Source organism: Phyllobates terribilis, unplaced genomic scaffold (genome assembly GCF_046119375.1).
Source record: "Phyllobates terribilis strain yellow unplaced genomic scaffold, ASM4611937v1 Scaffold_1__5_contigs__length_1240528914, whole genome shotgun sequence".
Lineage (NCBI taxonomy): Eukaryota > Metazoa > Chordata > Amphibia > Anura > Dendrobatidae > Phyllobates > Phyllobates terribilis.
The window spans coordinates 1,154,366,886-1,154,386,169 of NW_027362761.1; the positions used below are offsets into that span (position 1 = coordinate 1,154,366,886).

A 19,284-nucleotide genomic window follows, 5' to 3' on the forward strand; every position below is an offset into this window, starting at 1 on the left:
ATAGTTACCCAGTGCCCAGTCAGCGACATGTAACGCCCCTGTCCATGCCTACTCGTCCAAGTGTCTGTGGTGAAATGCACCCTGTCACACACAGAGTTTCTCAAAGAAGCGGTGATGTTGTGTGCGACATGCTGGTGGAGCGCAGACACACCTTTCTTTGAGAAGTAGTGCCGACTGGGCATCTGGTACTGGGGCACTGCGACGGACATAAGGTCTCGAAAATCCTCTGTGTCCACCAGGCGGAAAGGCAGCATTTCTGTAGCCAAGAGCTTGCAGATGGTGAAATTCAACCTCTTAGCTTTCTCATGGCTAGGAGGAAATGGTCTTTTACTTGTCCACATCTGAGGGACCCAGGGCTGGCTATTGTGCTTAGACGGGGTTGATAAGGGTGTCCCCGGCAAACTGCCGGTCTGTGAGGAAGATGCAGACGGACATGTTAGGTTGCCTTCATCCAAAGGTGGTGCTATCGATGTCGGACAGCGCTCAACACCAGCTGGTGTTACCACCTCCAAAGAAAATGATGACCTGCCAATCACGCTGGCTGTTGCGGGTAAAGAGGTGGCAGGTCTGCGCCCCAAAACAGGTGTGACTGCTGTCCCCCCTGTCACAGAGGATGAAGAGGCCGCGGATGCACAAGATATGGCAGACGGTGGTTGGCCCGGCCGGCTAGGCCGCATTGTAGCACACTGAGCTTCCCACTGCAACTTATGCTTCATGTCCATGTGCCGGTTCATGCATGAAGTACTCAAACTATGTATTTTTTGGCCTCTACTTAGCTTTTGCTGACAAATGTTACAGATAACACGAGTTGGGTCATCTTTATCGATCTGAAAAAATGCCCAGGCTATGCAAGGCTTAGCACCCATGCGACCTGAAGAGCCACCACGACTTGTGGTGAGAGGCAGAGTTGTGTTTGAGGATGCAGTTGTTGACGTGCTTCCAGTACTACGTCTCTGTCCAGGAAGGCGCAACCTGACCTCGTCGTCACTAGCATCTTCCTCCACCTCCTCTGCTGACCTCATCTCTTGGCTGACTGTGGGTTGACAGTAAGTGGGATCTCCGACCTCATCATCATCACCCTGTGCGTTATCACACCCGTCGTCCTCAGAGCCAACCTGTTCCTGCCCTGACAAAAAACTAAAGTTGTCGCTCCAATCAGGTATTTGAGTCTTATCATCGTCTTCCTCATTGTCTCCACCAACAGGAGTTACAGTTTGGGAATGAGGGTCTACATTATGGTCAGAACCTTCTGCGTCTGGTCCTGGATCCGACTCATAAAGATTCTGGGCATCAGTGCAGATCATTTCCTCGTCTGGATTCACAGAAGCGCTGGAGTCGACCTCTGATTCCCAGGCTATAGTATGAGTAAACAGCTCTGCAGACTCAACCATCTGTTCTACCTCATACTCAGACGGGCAGCTGGAGATTTGGGAGCTGTGAGGAAGCAAGTGCGATTTGGGTGACACCTTTGAGGACTGGAGTATTTGTGATGTTGAAGTTGATGTGGAGGAGAGCCCACTTAAAGGAGCACTTGATATCCGTTGAAGCACCTGCTGTTTTTGTGCCTCATCTGGAATTTGTAGCGATTGGCGTGGCCGTAAGAAAGGGATCTTATCATATTGTCCGCTAAAAGAAGTAGATATTTTAGTTTGGCTGGAAGATGGTCTTTCTTCTGCAGATGTTACTGTTGCTTTAACACCTACCCCACGGACACAACCTTTTTTCCCCTTCCCAACACGCCTATTCCCCTTTCCACCAGCAGCAGGCCTTTTTCCACTCATTTTGGTGGTTAACTAATTCACAACTCTGGAGTTGTTTGCACAAAAAAACAATGGATGGTAACCGAGCAGAGCTGAGTGGCCAAACTGTGGTATTAGGCCAAAACTATTGGCTGGGTTAGATGCAGAAAAAAATTATTTTGAATTTGCAACCTGATGGAGGTCAGTATAGATGGACTAATAGAGAAAGTCCGACACACTACTAGAAGGCCAAATATTTTTTCAGAGGTAGATGCAGAAAAAAATATATTCAGTTTGCAACCTGATGGAGGTCAGTATAGATGGACTAATACAACAAGTCCCACACACAGCTAGAAGCCCAAATATTTTTTCAGAGGTACTGTAGATGCAGATAAAAATTAGTTTTAATTTGCAACCTGATGGAGGTCAGTATAGATGGACTAATAGAGAAAGTCCGACACACTACTAGAAGGCCAAATATTTTTTCAGAGGTAGATGCAGAAAAAAATATATTCAGTTTGCAACCTGATGGAGGTCAGTATAGATGGATTAATAGAACAAGACCCACACACAGCTAGAAGCCCAATATTTTTTCAGAGGTAGATGCAGAAAAAAATATATTCAGTTTGCAACCTGATGGAGGTCAGTATAGATGGACTAATAGAACAAGTCCCACACACTGCTAGAAGCCCAAATATTTTTTCAGAGGTACTGTAGATGCAGATAAAAATTAGTTTTAATTTGCAACCTGATGGAGGTCAGTATAGATGGACTAATAGAGAAAGTCCGACACACTACTAGAAGGCCAAATATTTTTTCAGAGGTAGATGCAGAAAAAAATATATTCAGTTTGCAACCTGATGGAGGTCAGTATAGATGGACTAATACAACAAGTCCCGCACACAGCTAGAAGCCCAAATATTTTTTCAGAGGTACTGTAGATGCAGATAAAAATTATTTTTAATTTGCAACCTGATGGAGGTCAGTATAGATGGACTAATAGAGAAAGTCCGACACACTACTAGATGGCCAAATATTTTTTCAGAGGTAGATGCAGAAAAAAATATATTCAGTTTGCAACCTGATGGAGGTCATTATAGATGGACTAATAGAGAAAGTCCGACACACTACTAGAAGGCCAAATATTTTTTCAGAGGTAGATGCAGAAAAAAATATATTCAGTTTGCAACCTGATGGAGGTCAGTATAGATGGATTAATAGAACAAGACCCACACACAGCTAGAAGCCCAATATTTTTTCAGAGGTAGATGCAGAAAAAACTATATTCAGTTTGCAACCTGATGGAGGTCAGTATAGATGGACTAATAGAACAAGTCCCACACACTGCTAGAAGCCCAAATATTTTTTCAGAGGTACTGTAGATGCAGATAAAAATTAGTTTTAATTTGCAACCTGATGGAGGTCAGTATAGATGGACTAATAGAGAAAGTCCGACACACTACTAGAAGGCCAAATATTTTTTCAGAGGTAGATGCAGAAAAAAATATATTCAGTTTGCAACCTGATGGAGGTCAGTATAGATGGATTAATAGAACAAGACCCACACACAGCTAGAAGCCCAATATTTTTTCAGAGGTAGATGCAGAAAAAAATATATTCAGTTTGCAACCTGATGGAGGTCAGTATAGATGGACTAATAGAACAAGTCCCACACACTGCTAGAAGCCCAAATATTTTTTCAGAGGTACTGTAGATGCAGATAAAAATTAGTTTTAATTTGCAACCTGATGGAGGTCAGTATAGATGGACTAATAGAATGATGCTATGCCCAAAAGATTTTACTTCACTAGGTGCAGTAAAAAAATTGGTATTCTATACACAGGTGGTATATCTTGCAACACAGATAGGCTACTCCACTGACTAACACACTCTGCAATAGGCCAAAAAGGATTAGCTTTGCTAGATTCAGCCAAATGCTGTGAAAAAAACTTGCACAGCACTGGCACAGACCTGCCTGGCAAAAACTGATAGGAACTCATGTAACCTAGTCCTGAAAAGGACTGCAATTACAATTAGTCTTTACTCCCACAACCGATCTATTTAAGAGCACAGACCTCCCTGATAAAAGTCGTAGGAAATGCTGTAACCTAGTCCTTAAAAGGACTGCAATCACAACTATTCCCTACTCCCAAGCTATCTGTATATTTGTGCGAAAATTGGCTTGAAATTAACAAGGTATAGCGCACACAGCAACAGCGGTGCCGTCTAACACGCAGCTGCAGCAGTGAGAAAATGGTGGCGACGGGGAAAATGGCTTGGTCTTATAGGGCAAGGACATGTGACATACACTGCCAATGACACATGCCCTTGCTTGTGTGAAAAAAAGCACTTCGCTCCGTGTGTGCGCTGCTGATAGGCTGACAGATTGCACCTCCCCACTGTAAATGCGGGAAAGAGAAAAAAAAATGGAGATCTTCATTGTTCCTGCAGAGATCCATCCCCCGCCCCTCCCCCCACCCCGCTGTACACTCAAACTGCGTATTAACATTAATTTTCATCATTACTGAGAAAAAATCCAGTTATGATTTTGGTGCACGAACAGTTATCGAACATAACCTCGAACAGCCGAATTTTTCTCAAATTGTTCGTGTTCGCCGAACGGCTCGAACACCGCCCAAAACAGCTCGAATTTGAGATTGGCGAACAGTTCGAGTAGAACAACGCTCATCTCTAGTAGTAACATATGGATGCGAAACCTGGAAAATAAAGAAACAATACAGAAGAAGGATCAATGCCTTAGAAATCCAACATACAAATACAATGATGCACACCAATGATGGGTGAGAGACTGAGGGAACCTTACAGTGCATAATTAAGATGGTACAGTATAGCTGCTAATCAAGCTGAGCAGTAAATATATTTAAGTATGATAAAGACATAAACTCAGCATGGATATATAGCAGAATAAGAAGATTAGATGAAGCTATAGAGCATATACAGATCACATCAGAGAATAATAGAGTTGTTTACTCACCTATCAAAGACCCAATGCGCATTTCGCAATAGCTTGGACCCCTGACCCCTTGGACCCCATTGTATGCATCATTTTATCTGTATTTCTATGATATTATAATTGACTTTTACTATTTAGGCTGTGTGCCTATGATGCAGATTTAATGCGTTTTCGCGGCTTGGTAAGGTGTCTGCCATGTTTCCCAATAATAATCCGTATGTGCTGTGCACATGCTGCGTAAATTTCCGCTGCGTATTATCATTGCGGAAAAATCCGCAGCACAACCAATTTGGGCACAATTTTGCAGCAAAATCGCGCCCATTGACTTGCATTGAACCGCATAACATCCGCATGTATACATGTATACATGCGGATATTAAAGTTCACCAGTTCATGTGTCGCCATCTTAGGACTTTCATCAAAAATTCCATCTAGGTTATTCAACTTTTTTCTTTTTTATACCTTTTCATCATCCTTATACCTCCTCATGAGAATGCCTAGATAGGTAGGCAATGGCATTACTTTTAAAGAGTTGATGTGTTTTACATTATATGTGTACTACAATGTGTTCTACTAATAATTATAGAATTTACCAACTACCATTAGGAAGTGGCTATAACTATTAGGACAACTAATGTATTAGGGACCTACTGTATATACGTAGATCACAGAACTGTTGATAAAGCATATATATATATATGTGTGTATATATATATGTAGTAAGGTGGCTAATGGTCACGTAGTCGATGGTATGTGTGACAGAGATGGCTGGTCTCTGTGATGTAACCCAGAGTGTTTCTCTAGTGCATGGTTCACTAAGAGGACTAATTGGTACACCTGGGACCAGGTTACGGGTAGTTTAGAGAGATAGGCGGGTCTGACTACCCACATACCTCACCTGTGAGTGTGGTTAACCCTAGCACGCATACCTGGGGCCTCGCAGGCCCGCCCTGTTAATTGTTTTCTATTTTCTGCAAGATTTCTTTAGTTAGAATTTTGAAACTCTAGGTATTCCTCAGGTATATAGTTGTTTGTCATTTCCAGTTGGTCATTTATTTATTATTTGCACACGGGCCTAAAAGGCCCCAGGTATGTGAAAATGTAGATTTTTATGGTCATGCGTTCTAGCCTATATAATGGAGGCTGTTGTTTGTCACATGGTCTGTGTTTGGAGGGAGAAGGCCTCCTGTGTGTTGTCTCCAGACTGAGCTGTGTGCTGGATGCTTACCAGCCTGTGTGACCACAGGTCTGGTTTACCAAGAGACTTTGCTTAAAGGACCGTTTTCTTTTGCTTTTGCCTGTGCTACAGGCTATTTGCTTGCATTTTGCTTTTCACGGTTTATGAAGTTAATAAACCGCTATGGACATTTAAAGGAACATGCCTCCTGTTTGCCTCTCATCGCACCTGAGTGAGTACAATCCCTACAATATATATATATGTATATATATTTTTTTCTCTTTATTCACTTTTTTAAATGAAATATTAAGTTGTTTTAATATATGAAAATTAGATTGGAAATTAGATCGAAATAAAAGGAGCCATTTTTGAACATGATAAAGCCAGGTCACATGTTGGTCATGTGTGGCACCCAGGAGAGTCCGGTTGCCACAGTGGTATTGCCTCCTTCAAAAGAGGTACTGCCATGCCTGGAAGCAAGCAGGGGTCCTTTTAGTCAGGTACACTACACATGCAACACTTTCCTGGCTCCAGACCAGCAAGGGGAGTCCACTCCCCTTGGCAACTGGGATCTGGGGGTGGGGTTAGTTAGTCTCAGTGTCAGGAGTTGAGTTTAGGACATCGAGGCAAGAGGAGCTAGGGACTGGAGCTGAGAAAGCTCGTCCTAGCTGAAATACACAGAGGACTGGACACCGGAGTGCGAGGCTGTGGGGGCACTGCAGGCCCAGCAGCAGATACCGTAGGGCAGGAGATTGAAGGTCTCCTGGCCCCATCAGATGCCCGGAGGCTCAGCAGTACAGAGGGACCAGCACCGCCACGGAGGAGCGACGCATGCACAAGGCCCGGGCTGCCAGCCATATGGGTGAGCAGAGAACGTCACACTCAGGGACATGGGCTACAACATAGCTACAATCAGTAAAGCCAAAGAGTATAGTGAGAAGGGCAGGCCTACAATTCCATCTGGCAAGGAGGACTCTATGTTTGCTTCCAGGCTGACCGGACTCTTACTTCTAGCCAGTACTCAAGTCCAGGCTTGTCTAATTGTCATCAGTAAAGACCCTGGGACTGCACTATACTGACTCTGTGGTTATTACTGACACCCTGCACAACCACCATCATCCACACACTGCCCTGAAGCTAACTCTTCCTGTGGGGAGTTATACCACCCTGGCTGCAAAGCCACCAGCTTCAGAGGACTGTTCCGCAGCGGTGGTCTCCATTGGCCGCATTCCTCAGGTGGCGTAGTCGGACATTAACACCTATACATATAAATTCCCCTTGGATTGACCGCCCTGGGTCACGAACCGGGTCACCGCCACAGTGACTACAACCCCCAGCATCTACCGGCCCGGCACCGGGTACCCCACGGCCCAGGGGGCGCGTCACATGCGTCTGTGAGCAACCTTCATGGCTTAAATATTCTACCATGACTCTCAGCTTTTCAAGGAAATGTTTCCTGTTAAGCATATCTAGGACATCATTCATTGGCAACTGGAAAAGGAGCTGCCAGCATTGAATCTTGATGATTTGCTAAAGTGTATTCAGCGTGGCAGAACATTCCTCCTGTTAATATCCTCATTGATAGCATGATTAACTTGTGATCCTATCAATCCTGTGACTTCAGTTAGATATTTGGTTGCACTTTTGATATTTAGTAAATTTGAAAAATCTGCAACACCAGACACAGCCTATGATCGAAGGTGGTGATGTTTCTGGAAGAAAGCAGATATTTTTGTTTTACTAATCCTGGACAACTCATTTTAAATACCAATATCCCAGGCTGGTCCTCATATTATTGTAACATAGTTTACATTGTGGTACCCATTAGTACATTCCAGTATTTGATGCATGCCACACATGTATATACATTATCATATGTAGACCATCACTCCAGCAAGTGTTACTCTGCCAATAAATATTAGAAGCAGCTAAATGATAATATTTGTAGATGTATTCATTACAATAAAAAACTTTCCACAACCTGTTTATGTGTCCTGCGATCTGCTACAAGCACTTTAAGACCTAATTGAGTGTGTGAGGGGTCTGTGATGTTTCATCTTGTTTTCAGCTGTGCAAATATTACATACTTTCCTTTTCCCCAGGAGAACCATATTGTTGTCTAGTAAAATATTCCTCTGTACCAAGGTAACGATGACTGAGGTTCTGTATGGTGGACTTGGTGGCTATCACCCAGACTGCAATGATTAGATTTATTTTTTCAGCTCTCATATAAATATATTAACAACAGTTTTGTATACATTCGAGTAGTAATTGAGTTGGAGAGCTCAACTGGTTTTACAGCTTTTCCTGATTTGTAACATTCTAATAATCAAATGAATAGGAAACTCGGATTGAACTGGATTCTCGTAAAAAGAATGATTAAATTCAGCGACTTCGAGGCTTTATTTGTAAGATATTGTCTATAAAAGCTTACCACTTTAAATTCTACTTTAACAATTCAATGTGAATTGAATGTACATTAATATGATGTGAGATGGTCTCCGGACCCCAGTATATAATAAACATGTGAAAAAATTCTAAAAATATATATACTCACCCAGCTTCCTTTTGTCCCTCCCTGCACCGTGTTCCAATCTGGACATCTTTCCATTCTGGACACCGATGTATTCTTCACTGGCCATCTTTAGCATCTTCTGATGCATCTTCAGTGCCTTTTGAAAACTGGTATCTTTGCGGTCTTCTGATTAGGCCTTGTCAGCGCAGGAGATTTCAAAGAAGTTGGGTGTCGTAAGATGCCAAAGATGGTCAAATGTAGACCACATTGGTGACTGGACCAAAGGAGACAGGTGGAAGTTGGATGAGTATTAATTTAGTATATTTTTATAACCCCTTTTGATCCAGGAAAATGCACATACACATACATACTGTAACAGCTAAACTCTACCACATAGGGGTAGGAGCCAGATTCATGTCACAGGTAGACATAAGCAGATCATACAAAATTTGAATTTGCTGTTCCCATGGATTTTCCCCGGAAATTCAATTTGCGAATAAGTTATTATACACAAATTTAATGTCCATTATTTTGCTTTGTGTTCTGTTAAGATCCCAGAGAATAATAAATGTAATATATAAAAAATAAGAAAAAATACTTATACTCTCCTCACTGCTCAACCTCTCTGATACCTCTGCTACTCACCACCACCTGCCCGGTCCTCTCCTCTTCTTTTGATCCCTTGACACTCGATATGGAATACCCAGGTCTTTCACGCTGTGCCATACTTCTGGGTTGACATAATGACATCATGTGACAACATTATGCGGTGGACCTCAAGCGCGCTTGCGCAGAACCCTCTGAGACGGCATGAAAGCCGTGTGTGAGGCCTAAGCATTCCATCACTAGCAGTGGGGATCAAAAAGTGTGGCGACGACCAGACAAATAGTGGTGAATAGAGGAGGGGTGTGATTAGTGAAGTGAGGGTAAAGACTTTTTTATTTTTTAAATCTTTTGATGGCCCAATATTGTTCTGAAACATGGAGGCCAGCAGCTACATTTCAGCATATGAAGTTGGAACTGTGACCAGGATGTTGTCCTTAAAGAAGTTGTTCAGTACTTTCCCTCCCCCCCCCCCCCGCAATGTATCCCCCCCAGGGCCCCTAAGACTTCTTGTAAATACCTTCCGCTGCAGATAATGCCTGTGAGCGGCGCTATCGGTGGCCGCTCACAGGCATCACGTGACCCCGTGCTGATGTCACAACAAGTGAGGCGTGACTCAGAGCTGGGGTCCCCGTGGTGGCTGCTGGGTTGTGGGCGGATTTTCCCAATGAATGGGCAGAGGCAGAGCGCGCGGTGGATGCTGGGTGTGACGCGGGGGGTAACCCCGCCGACAGCCTGGCATCCACATGGAACGCGGAAGACAGAGACCCCCGACTGCTGCCAGAACTTGTCGTGATGTCAGCGGATGTCAGAGCCGGCTGCAGCCGGGCGTCACGTGTTGCCTGTGAGCGGCCAGTGATAGCGCCGCTCACAGGAATTATCAGCAACAGAAGGTATTTACAAGAAGTCTTAGGGGCCCCAGTGGGATACATGGGGGGGGGGAATATAAAGTAGTGGACAACCCCTTTAATGCTGAGAAATACAGGCAGATACATATCCATCATACATTACCATCAAGGAGAGGAGGCTTCTGATTGCTTGCAAATTTATTCTGTAGCAGGACAACAACCCCAAACATACAGCCAATATCATTAAGAACTATCTTCAGTATAAAGAAGAACAAGGAGTCCTAGAAGTTATGATCCGGCCCCCACAGAGCCCTGATCTCAACATCAAGTCAGAACAGAACAGAGACAGAAGGATTTATGCAAATCTATATACACATAAGATTTCGATTAGTTCTCCAAGATTTTTACAACAACCTCCCTGCTGAGTGCCTTCACAAACTGTGTAAGTGTATCTAGAAGAATTGACGCTTTGATGCTGTTTTGAAGGCAAAGGCCGGGCGGTCACACAAAATATTGATATGATTTAGATTTCATTTTTGTTCATTCACTTTCCATTCTGTTAATTTATAAAAATAAACTGTTAACACTGAAATCATTCTTACTTTGCAGCATTCTTTCCACACCTGCCTAAACTGTGTTTAACACCTCCCTGTGGAAAGCTGAATAAATAAGGTGCACCTTAATAAATGGGCAAGTTTGGTGCAGGTCTTTCTCTGCCTTCATCTATTTTGAGGCCTGGTAGCACATAGCAAGTGGAAAAATTAGAGATAGGGACCATCCTGATTGGCTAAACATTTTGATGGTGGGATGGCATTTAATGTTTTTTTCATCAAAAGCATTTCAACTAAGTACCCTATTTTTTCACTTGTTACTATTTATTTAAGGGGTAACATTTTTCCTTGTGGAAAGTGACATGTCAGGCCTGGCGTGTCAGAGTGAGGATACTTATACACCATCCATGCTCCTCTGTGATATAAAATAAGCAAATTGTCTCTTCAGAGAGGAAGAGGACATGAATTCTAGTGCCACTTAATGGAAGTAGCAATCCTAAAAGTCAATATCAACCCTTTAACGAGGCTTGCCATATGACTTAGGATAAAAGCCAAATCAGAATCTCAATTTGCAGACACGGTGTTCCAGGGTTTAGCCAATCATCAGTGCAAAGTAAGAGATCTGATTTGGCTATTTGAGAGTCTTAAGAGTTGGATCTAAGGGGTAACATTTCTCCTTGTGGAGAGTGAGAAGCCAGGCCTGGCATGTCAGAGTGAGGAGACTTATACGCCATCCATGCTCCTCTGGGATATAAAATATGAAAATTGTCTTCAGAGAGGAAAAGGACTTGAACTCTAGTGCCACCTATTGGAAGTAGTGATCCTAAAAGTCACTATCGACCCTTTAATGAGCCTTGCCATATGACTTAGGTTAAAAGCCAAACCAGAATCTCAATTTGCAGGCATGGTGTTTAAGATTGTTTCCCCTCATTAGTTCAAAGTATGAGATCTGATTTGAATACGTGAGAGGCTATTTATTTACTTACTGCAGTGTTTCAAGGCAATTTTTATTATTCTAGATTATATTTGCCTGTTAATGGTCACATTGTATATGTGCACCTACACATTACTCTTATACTAACTAGTTGTCACACTGGAACAAGGAAATGCCCGGCGTGTGGTGCAAAAGAGGGAAAAAAGGTAAAGGGTGCCCTGATGATAGAGAAAGGGGAGAAGGGACACCCCTAAACTCTCACCTGACAGTCACCTGCACTCACTATCGTCCCTAGATGGGTCCTTCGCCCTGTGAGCCATCATGTGTCTAAGCCCTGGCTGGCCATGAGCTAGCCCTAACTAGCTTGTAGGGCAGAAAGACACTAGTCTCAATACTAGAGTAAGGAAACACAAGGAGGGAGACAAACAGGGAGAAATCAAAAAGCAACTGGAACTCTACAGCTTAAACTGGAACAATTTCTCCAGGTAGGTCAGCATAGAAAACCTATAACCGGCACAGGAGAAAGCTAGGAGTGAGTTTAATAGAAGGGAGTGGAGCAAGCTGCATCAGCTGACGTTATACCCATATGGAATGCCAGCAGGATCAAAAAGGAGCTCTTAACCCCTTCCACACAGAGTTAAAATCAATCAGCTCCACTCAAGTTAATCACTGAGTGGACTCCAAAGAGGACCTGCGATATGCCAATCGCTGCGACCTTCTGATCCCAGATACCTCAAAGGTCTCAGTAGGATTCATGACACTAGTGTGCTGGCCCCCGTTTTTTGTTTTTTCTTTAGCTTTCCATGCAGCCTTAGGGTATGTGGACACAACGTCTTTTAGATGCGTTCATTCCCGACAAATTTTCCAAGCTGAAGACTCTTTAGAAAACGACATCGTATTTTTTCCAGAATCTTTTCAGTCATATTTTGCAACATCTTTGCCGCTGGTGTTTTTTTCACTTGTACTATATAAATTTATGAGCGGCTTACAAATGAAAGACGCATGAAGAATAGACTGGTCACTTCTTTTAACCACTTAAAGTTTTTGGAAACTTGAATCTAGTAAAAGAAGCTCAAAAGACTATACAGATGAACATCAACTTGTTTTTACAATGTAATACCTATATTCATTCTTTTTAGTATTTAAGCGCTTTTTCAATAGGATTAAAAACCATACCCATATGAAAAAGATGTTGTGTGCACAAACCCTAATGTTTGCATTAAAAACCTTTGATACATTTTACTTGCAGCCCTGTAACCAGCCACGTCGTAAAAATATTTTATGATGCCAAACATTGGCTAAATTACGTTTGCTTTGATTTGGACAATAATCAGCTTACACAATGGTTCAGGAGATGAGAGATAAGAATTACAAATGCAAAGCAAGATCACTGACCAATGCACTATTAACTTATTCTTCAGTCTGCTATGTACAATGACACCTAGAGGCTGTAGAAGACAAATGGGCTCTCTTTATTTTTTGTATTAAATCCTGTTTATTTTAGGTAGAAAAAACCTCCAAAAGTGCCCATCCTCTAAAGTAAGGACTCTTTAAATCATAAATGTAAAGATAGTTTCTTCTGACTTTTTGCACAAGATATATATAAATACCACAATGCATTAAAATCCATGATGATGTTTATTTAATGCATATTTAATCCATATATAAAACAGTTGGAAGTTATACAGTGACAATAGTTAGCAGGTTGGCTACTGCCGTTTCACACACAGCGCGCTTTCTCAAGGCATACTTGGAAATGGCAACGCATTGCTGGACAATGGATGTGTAAAGTTGCCGTATCCCAGTGATTGGAACTTTGAATGATGAATTCGGAAAGCTGTTCCGACCTTATGTTCCACTGCATGAACCATACATTAATACTTTCCTGTTGGGTGGTGGCAATAGATGCACTTATCTGGTGCCAACAGCAGATGTCAGTGATAAAGATGATAATAACTATTATTATTCTTGCATTGGTATGAAAGCACCATTTATTGCATGGTATGTAGGAAATAATAACCAGATGATGGCGCTTCAACCACAATGGTAAAGGATTCCAGAGGAAAGGCTGAATATGTATCATAAAAGTAGTTGTGGAGCAATGCTGAAGCAACCAAAAAACAACCAGTTTTGGTTACAACTCGCCTTCATCAGGTGTGTGCACAACATGCTTTCTCAAGGCATACCGGGAAATGGCGACGCATTGCTGGACAATGGATGTGTAAAATCGTCTAATCCTAGTGATTGCAACTTCAGATGATGAATTGGGGAGGCTGTTCCAACCTTATGTTCTACTGCATGAACCATATACAGTTATATGAAAAAGTTTGGGCACCCCTATTAATCTTAAGCTTAATGTTTTATAAAAATTGGTGTTTTTGCAACAGCTATTTCTGCTTGATATATGTAATAACTGTTGGACACAGTAATGTTTCTGCCTTGAAATGAGGTTTATTGTACTAACAGAAAATGTGCAATCTGCATTCAAACAAAATTTGACAGGTGCATAAGTATGGGCACCCTTATCATTTTCTTGTTTTAAATACTCCTACCTACTTTTTACTGACTTACTAAAGCACTTTTTTTGGTTTTGTAACCTCATTGAGCTTTGAACTTCATAGCCAGGTGTATGCAATCATGAGAAAAGCTACTTAAAGTGGCCACTTGCAAGTTGTTCTCCTGTTTGAATCTCCTCTGAAGAGTGGCATCATGGGCTCCTCAAAACAACTGTCAAATGATCTGAAAACAAAGATTATTCAACATAGTTGTTCAGGGGAAGGATACAAAAAGCTGTCTCAGAGATTTAACCTGTCAGTTTCCACTGTGAGGAACATAGTAAGGAAATGGAAGAACACAGGGACAGTTCTTGTTAAGGCCAGAAGTGGCAGGCCAAGAAAATCATCAGAAAGGCAGAGAAGAAGAATGGTGAGATCAGTCAAGGACAATCCTCAGACCACCTCCAGAGAGCTGCAGCATCAACTTGCTGCAGATGGTGTTACTGTGCATCGGTCAACTATACAACGCACTTTGCACAAGGAGAAGCTGTATGGGAGAGTGATGCGAAAGAAGCCGTTTCTGCAAGCACGCCACAAACGGAGTCGGCTGAGGTATGCAAAAGCACATTTGGAGAAGCCAATTTATTTTTGGAAGAAGGTCCTGTGGACTGATGAAACCAAGATTGAGTTGTTTGGTCATACAAAAAGGCGTTATGCATGGCGGCAAAAAAACACAGCATTCCAAGAAAAACACTTGCTACCCACAGTAAAATTTGGTGGAGGTTCCATCATACTTTGGGGCTGTGTGGCCAATGCCGGCACCGGGAATCTTGTTAAAGTTGAGGGACGAATGGATTCCACTCAGTATCAGCAGATTCTTGACAATAATGTTCAAGAATCAGTGATAAAGTTGAAGTTACGCAGGGGATGGATCTTTCAGCAAGACAATGATCCAAAACACCGCTCCAAATCTACTCAGGCATTCATGCAGAGGAACAATTACAATGTTCTGGAATGGCCATCCCAGTCCCCAGACCTGAATATCATTGAACATCTGTGGGATCATTTGAAGAGGGCTGTCCATGCTCGGCGACCATCAAACTTAACTGAACTGGAATTGTTTAGTAAAGAGGAATGGTCAAAAATACCTTCATCCAGGATCCAGGAACTCATTAAAAGCAACAGGAAGCGACTAGAGGCTGTTATTTTTGCAAAAGGAGGATCTACTTAATATTAATGTCACTTTTCTGGTGAGGTGCCCATACTTATGCACCTGTCAAATTTTGTTTGAATGCAGATTGCACATTTTCTGTTAGTACAATAAACCTCATTTCAAGGCAGAAACATTACTGTGTCCAACAGTTATTACATATATCAAACTGAAATAGCTGTTGCAAAAACACCAATTTTTATAAAACAATAAGCTTAAGATTAATAGGGGTGCCCAAACTTTTTCATATAACTGTATTAATACTTTCCTGTTGGGCGGTGGCAATAAATGCACTTAGCTGGTGTCAACAGCAGATGTCAGTAGTAATAATGATGATAACTATTATTATTCTTGCATTTGTAGGAAATTCTTGTATTTCTATTATTCTTGCATTCTGACTAGACGTGTCTGGCCTCGCTCAAAACACTTGCATTGAGCGAGACTGTGGCCATCTAGTCGGAATGTGGCCTGGAGTATGCATATGCATCGAAGCATCCTCACCGCTCACAATGTGAGGATTCACAACTCTGCAATCACACAGACACTTGCAGTTTAAGACCACAACCCCTTTAAGTTGCAGACAGATTCAGAAGGAAAAAGGACTCTGCCCACAATTAATTGCATCCCAAAAATCTAGTGAATCTGCCATTGGAATTTTGCAGTTACTAATATCATAAATATAGTATGTGTCCTTCCTTACCATTACTCTTGACCAAACACATCTCAGCATGTGCAGAATAACATAACCTTTAAAAAAATGAATGAGATGGATTTTTCTAAAAAATGATAGATACTTTGTTTGCCCTCATCATCTCCTGCCTGGACTACTGCAACCCCCTCCTCTGTGGCCTATCTGCTAACACTTTTGCACCCTTCCAGTTCATCCTTAACTCTGCTGCGCGACTAGTTCATCTCTCTTCTCACTACTCCTCTGCTACCTCCCTTTGCAAATCCCTTCACTGGCTCCCAATTGCCCAGCGTATCCAGTTCAAACTACTAACACTGACCTACAAAGCCATCCATAACCTTTCCCCTCCGTACATCTCTGAACTAATCTACCGATATATTCCTTTATGTAATCTCCAGTCCTCCTAAGACTTCCTCCTCTCCTCCACACTTATTCGTTCCTCACCCAATCGCCTCCAAAATTTCTCCCGAATATTCCCCATCCAATGGAATTCTGTGCTCCAACACGTCTGATTATCCGTCACATTTGGATCCTTCAGAGGAAACCTGAAAACCCATCTCTTCAAACAAGCTTACAGCCTGCCATGACCCCGCTGCTTTCTCAACACAGGAACTACTGCAACCCCCCAACCTACTGTCTCCTTCCCCATCCTGTAGCATGTAAGCCCACAAGGGCAGGGTCCTCTTCCCTCTGTACCTGTCTATCATTGTTAGTTCATTTACTGTAAGGCTGCGTGCCCACTTTGCGGATTACAAGCGTTTTTGATGCGGAATTTCCGCAACGGAAACGCTTGTAAAACGCTTGGTAATCCGCACCCCATGGTCCCCAAGGGGATTCCGCAAGTTCTATGGACATGCTGCGGATTTTTCCGCAGCGTTTATGCTGCGTTCAAAAATCCGCAGCATGTCAATTAATTTTGCATTTCCGCAAGCGGAATTTCCTTTGTCCAATGCATAAAAAATGCAAGGCAATTCCGTATGTGGAAAACGCGCTATAAACGCGAGAAAAACGCCCAATAAACACGTGCGGAATTCCGCATGCGTTTTTCCGGGAGAGGACTTGCAGAAATGAAGCAGAAATTTTCTGCTTCATTTCTGCAATGTGGGCACATAGCCTTAGTGATATCTGTATTTGGTATGTAACCCCTTCTTATGTACAGCACCATGGAATTAATGGTGCTATATAAATGAATAATAATAATAAAGAGAAAATTAAAATTGCTTTTGTTGACAGTGGATCAATCTCTGTACTTTCCAGCCATTTAATAAATATATATTTATTCAGGAACAAAGATAACACAGCTTACAACTGGTATTTCTTACTGCTTAGGATCTTAGCATCTTGTCTGTCAGCTTGCAAAGTGAAAGTAAACATGAATGTTCTCCAGCTACACACATGGTGAACAGGAACTTCCTATTTTTTTTTTTAACAGTGCTTTACTGGCAATATAACACAATTGCTGGAGACAGAAACTCGTGCACTATTAAACAGTAGTAAATAGTAGTTGATGCAATATGTACAATAATAATACAAAAATCCAATAATTTCCAACAGTTTTCCATCATAAATGTTTTAACCTCATCTGCTTGCTGTAGATAAAAATATGATACCACGTTGCATCTTGTAAATAGATAAGAATTATTGTGTGATTAATAATTAAAAAAGGCAGAAACTAAATACAGCTCCTGCAATTATTTCACCACCAGCTTAGTGCACACACCTAGGATATACCACAGTTGTAGTCATAAATAGAAAATCTCCTCTTGGAAATGGCGTAAGACATTTACATAAGTGATTTACAAACAGTGGTTGTAGGTCATTCCACCATGCCAAAGTCCACTTCATGGGCTTTTAATGTCCCATCTTCCTGAATCCAGGATGTGAATAGATAACCTCACTTCCATGGAGGACAATTTCAGGTTACCATCTAAATCCCGGTTCCTCAGTGCTCCAGGTGTGCTGTCAAAAGAAGGTAGTTATCAACATTCAGATATTGCTGATATCATAAGGATGACTTTCCCAGATTGTCCAAAGTCTCTCTCTGGGAAAAGTGTGCCAAAGATTGGTGTTTGATACCGAAATGGATTTGTTGGAGTTAAAAAAGAATAGATTAAGCTCCCCAACACAACATTTTCCAATAAGCTTGAGATGGATGATGCTGTTCTTCAAAGGTGGCCTAAACAAATAGATTATGGCAAAAACATAATCGGTCATCAGTGTTATCAACAAGAAGTTCCCAGATCTCAAACGATACCAGGAATTCATCCTTGCAGCCCTAACAAATATAAGAAGTACAGTCAGAGGGCTTGGGATATTCAGATTAAACTCTGGAGGTGATCACTTCATACATGGGATCCCCCAGGAGAGGTCACATTTCAGAAAGAGGAGAATTATGATCAATCACACAGTTTGAATAATCCTTGGCATGGTGGTACAGAGACCTTTCAAGGTTTAGCAGCTGATCTGTTTGATCCACAGATTTAAGATGTACGTAATATGGGCTGTCCTCCAGAAGACCCATCTTGGAGTTACTACAACAGGCTACAGTACTGCGGCCGTACAGAAACTTTTAGTTATCCATACAGGCTAGGGCAATAGTCCATTACCGAAGATGGAAATAAATGTTACCCTGTTCATCCTGGCACTGCTTGAAGAACAGCTTGGTTGGTTTGCACACAAAATGATGGACAAAATACTTTGTTTTTACCACGTTCTTTATACTGGTTATACACTTAGTATGTGTTTAATGCAAAACTTGATACATTTTGTACCCTTTTCAGCCCAATTATATTTTGACACATACATGGATTAAGCATATGCTCTCACTCTTCCATCAATGTTTTAGTAAATGGTGTCGTCTTTGGCATGGTGCAATGACCTACAACCACTGTTTGTAAATCACTTATGCAAATGTGTTATGCCATTTCCAAGAGGAAATTTTCTATTATGACTACAACTGTGGTATATCCTAGGTGTGTTCACTAAGCTGATGGTGTAGATAAAAATGATAAAATTAGCATGGCTTACCAATCCCCTGCTCTAGCACCGGCCCTCTGCCCCTGCTCCTGTCTTTGTTGTCAGGCTACTGTTGTGATGCCATGATTATAGAGCACGTGACTGTTGCAGGCCATTACTGGTCTCAGGGATGATGCCGATGTGGTCAGCACAAGACTGCTGAGCTCCGTAATTGGCTACGATAGTCACATGCACTGGAGTTGTGCCGTCAACTCTGCAGCCTGTTAACAAGGATTGGAAGCAACGGTGGAGAGGAAGTGCTGGAGCAGGGTTTTTTTTGTAATGTTAATATTTGTACTTTTATCAACAGTAAGCTCAGGGGGTTAGAAATGTATCGATGGAGAACCCCTTTAAGCTATATATGCCCATGTATGATTTTCATGCAGTCTTCCAAGAGTTTTGCTGGCAAATTATAATATTGTATGAATTTTTTTTTCAATGGGAAATTTGAGTCTTTAGCCAAATTAAAGCAAAAGGCAAGGGTTTAAACCTATAGTCTACCTGTAGATGACTCTCTTGTGTTTGCCATAAAATA

At 41.9% G+C, this 19,284-nt stretch overlaps 1 pseudogene; it reads left to right on the top strand.

Moving 5' to 3' along the window:
- Positions 1 to 17,636: 17,636 nt before the first annotated feature.
- LOC141192146 (oocyte-specific histone RNA stem-loop-binding protein 2-like) lies at positions 17,637 to 18,332 on the top strand (annotated as a pseudogene).
- The last annotated feature ends 952 nt before the right edge of the window (positions 18,333 to 19,284 follow it).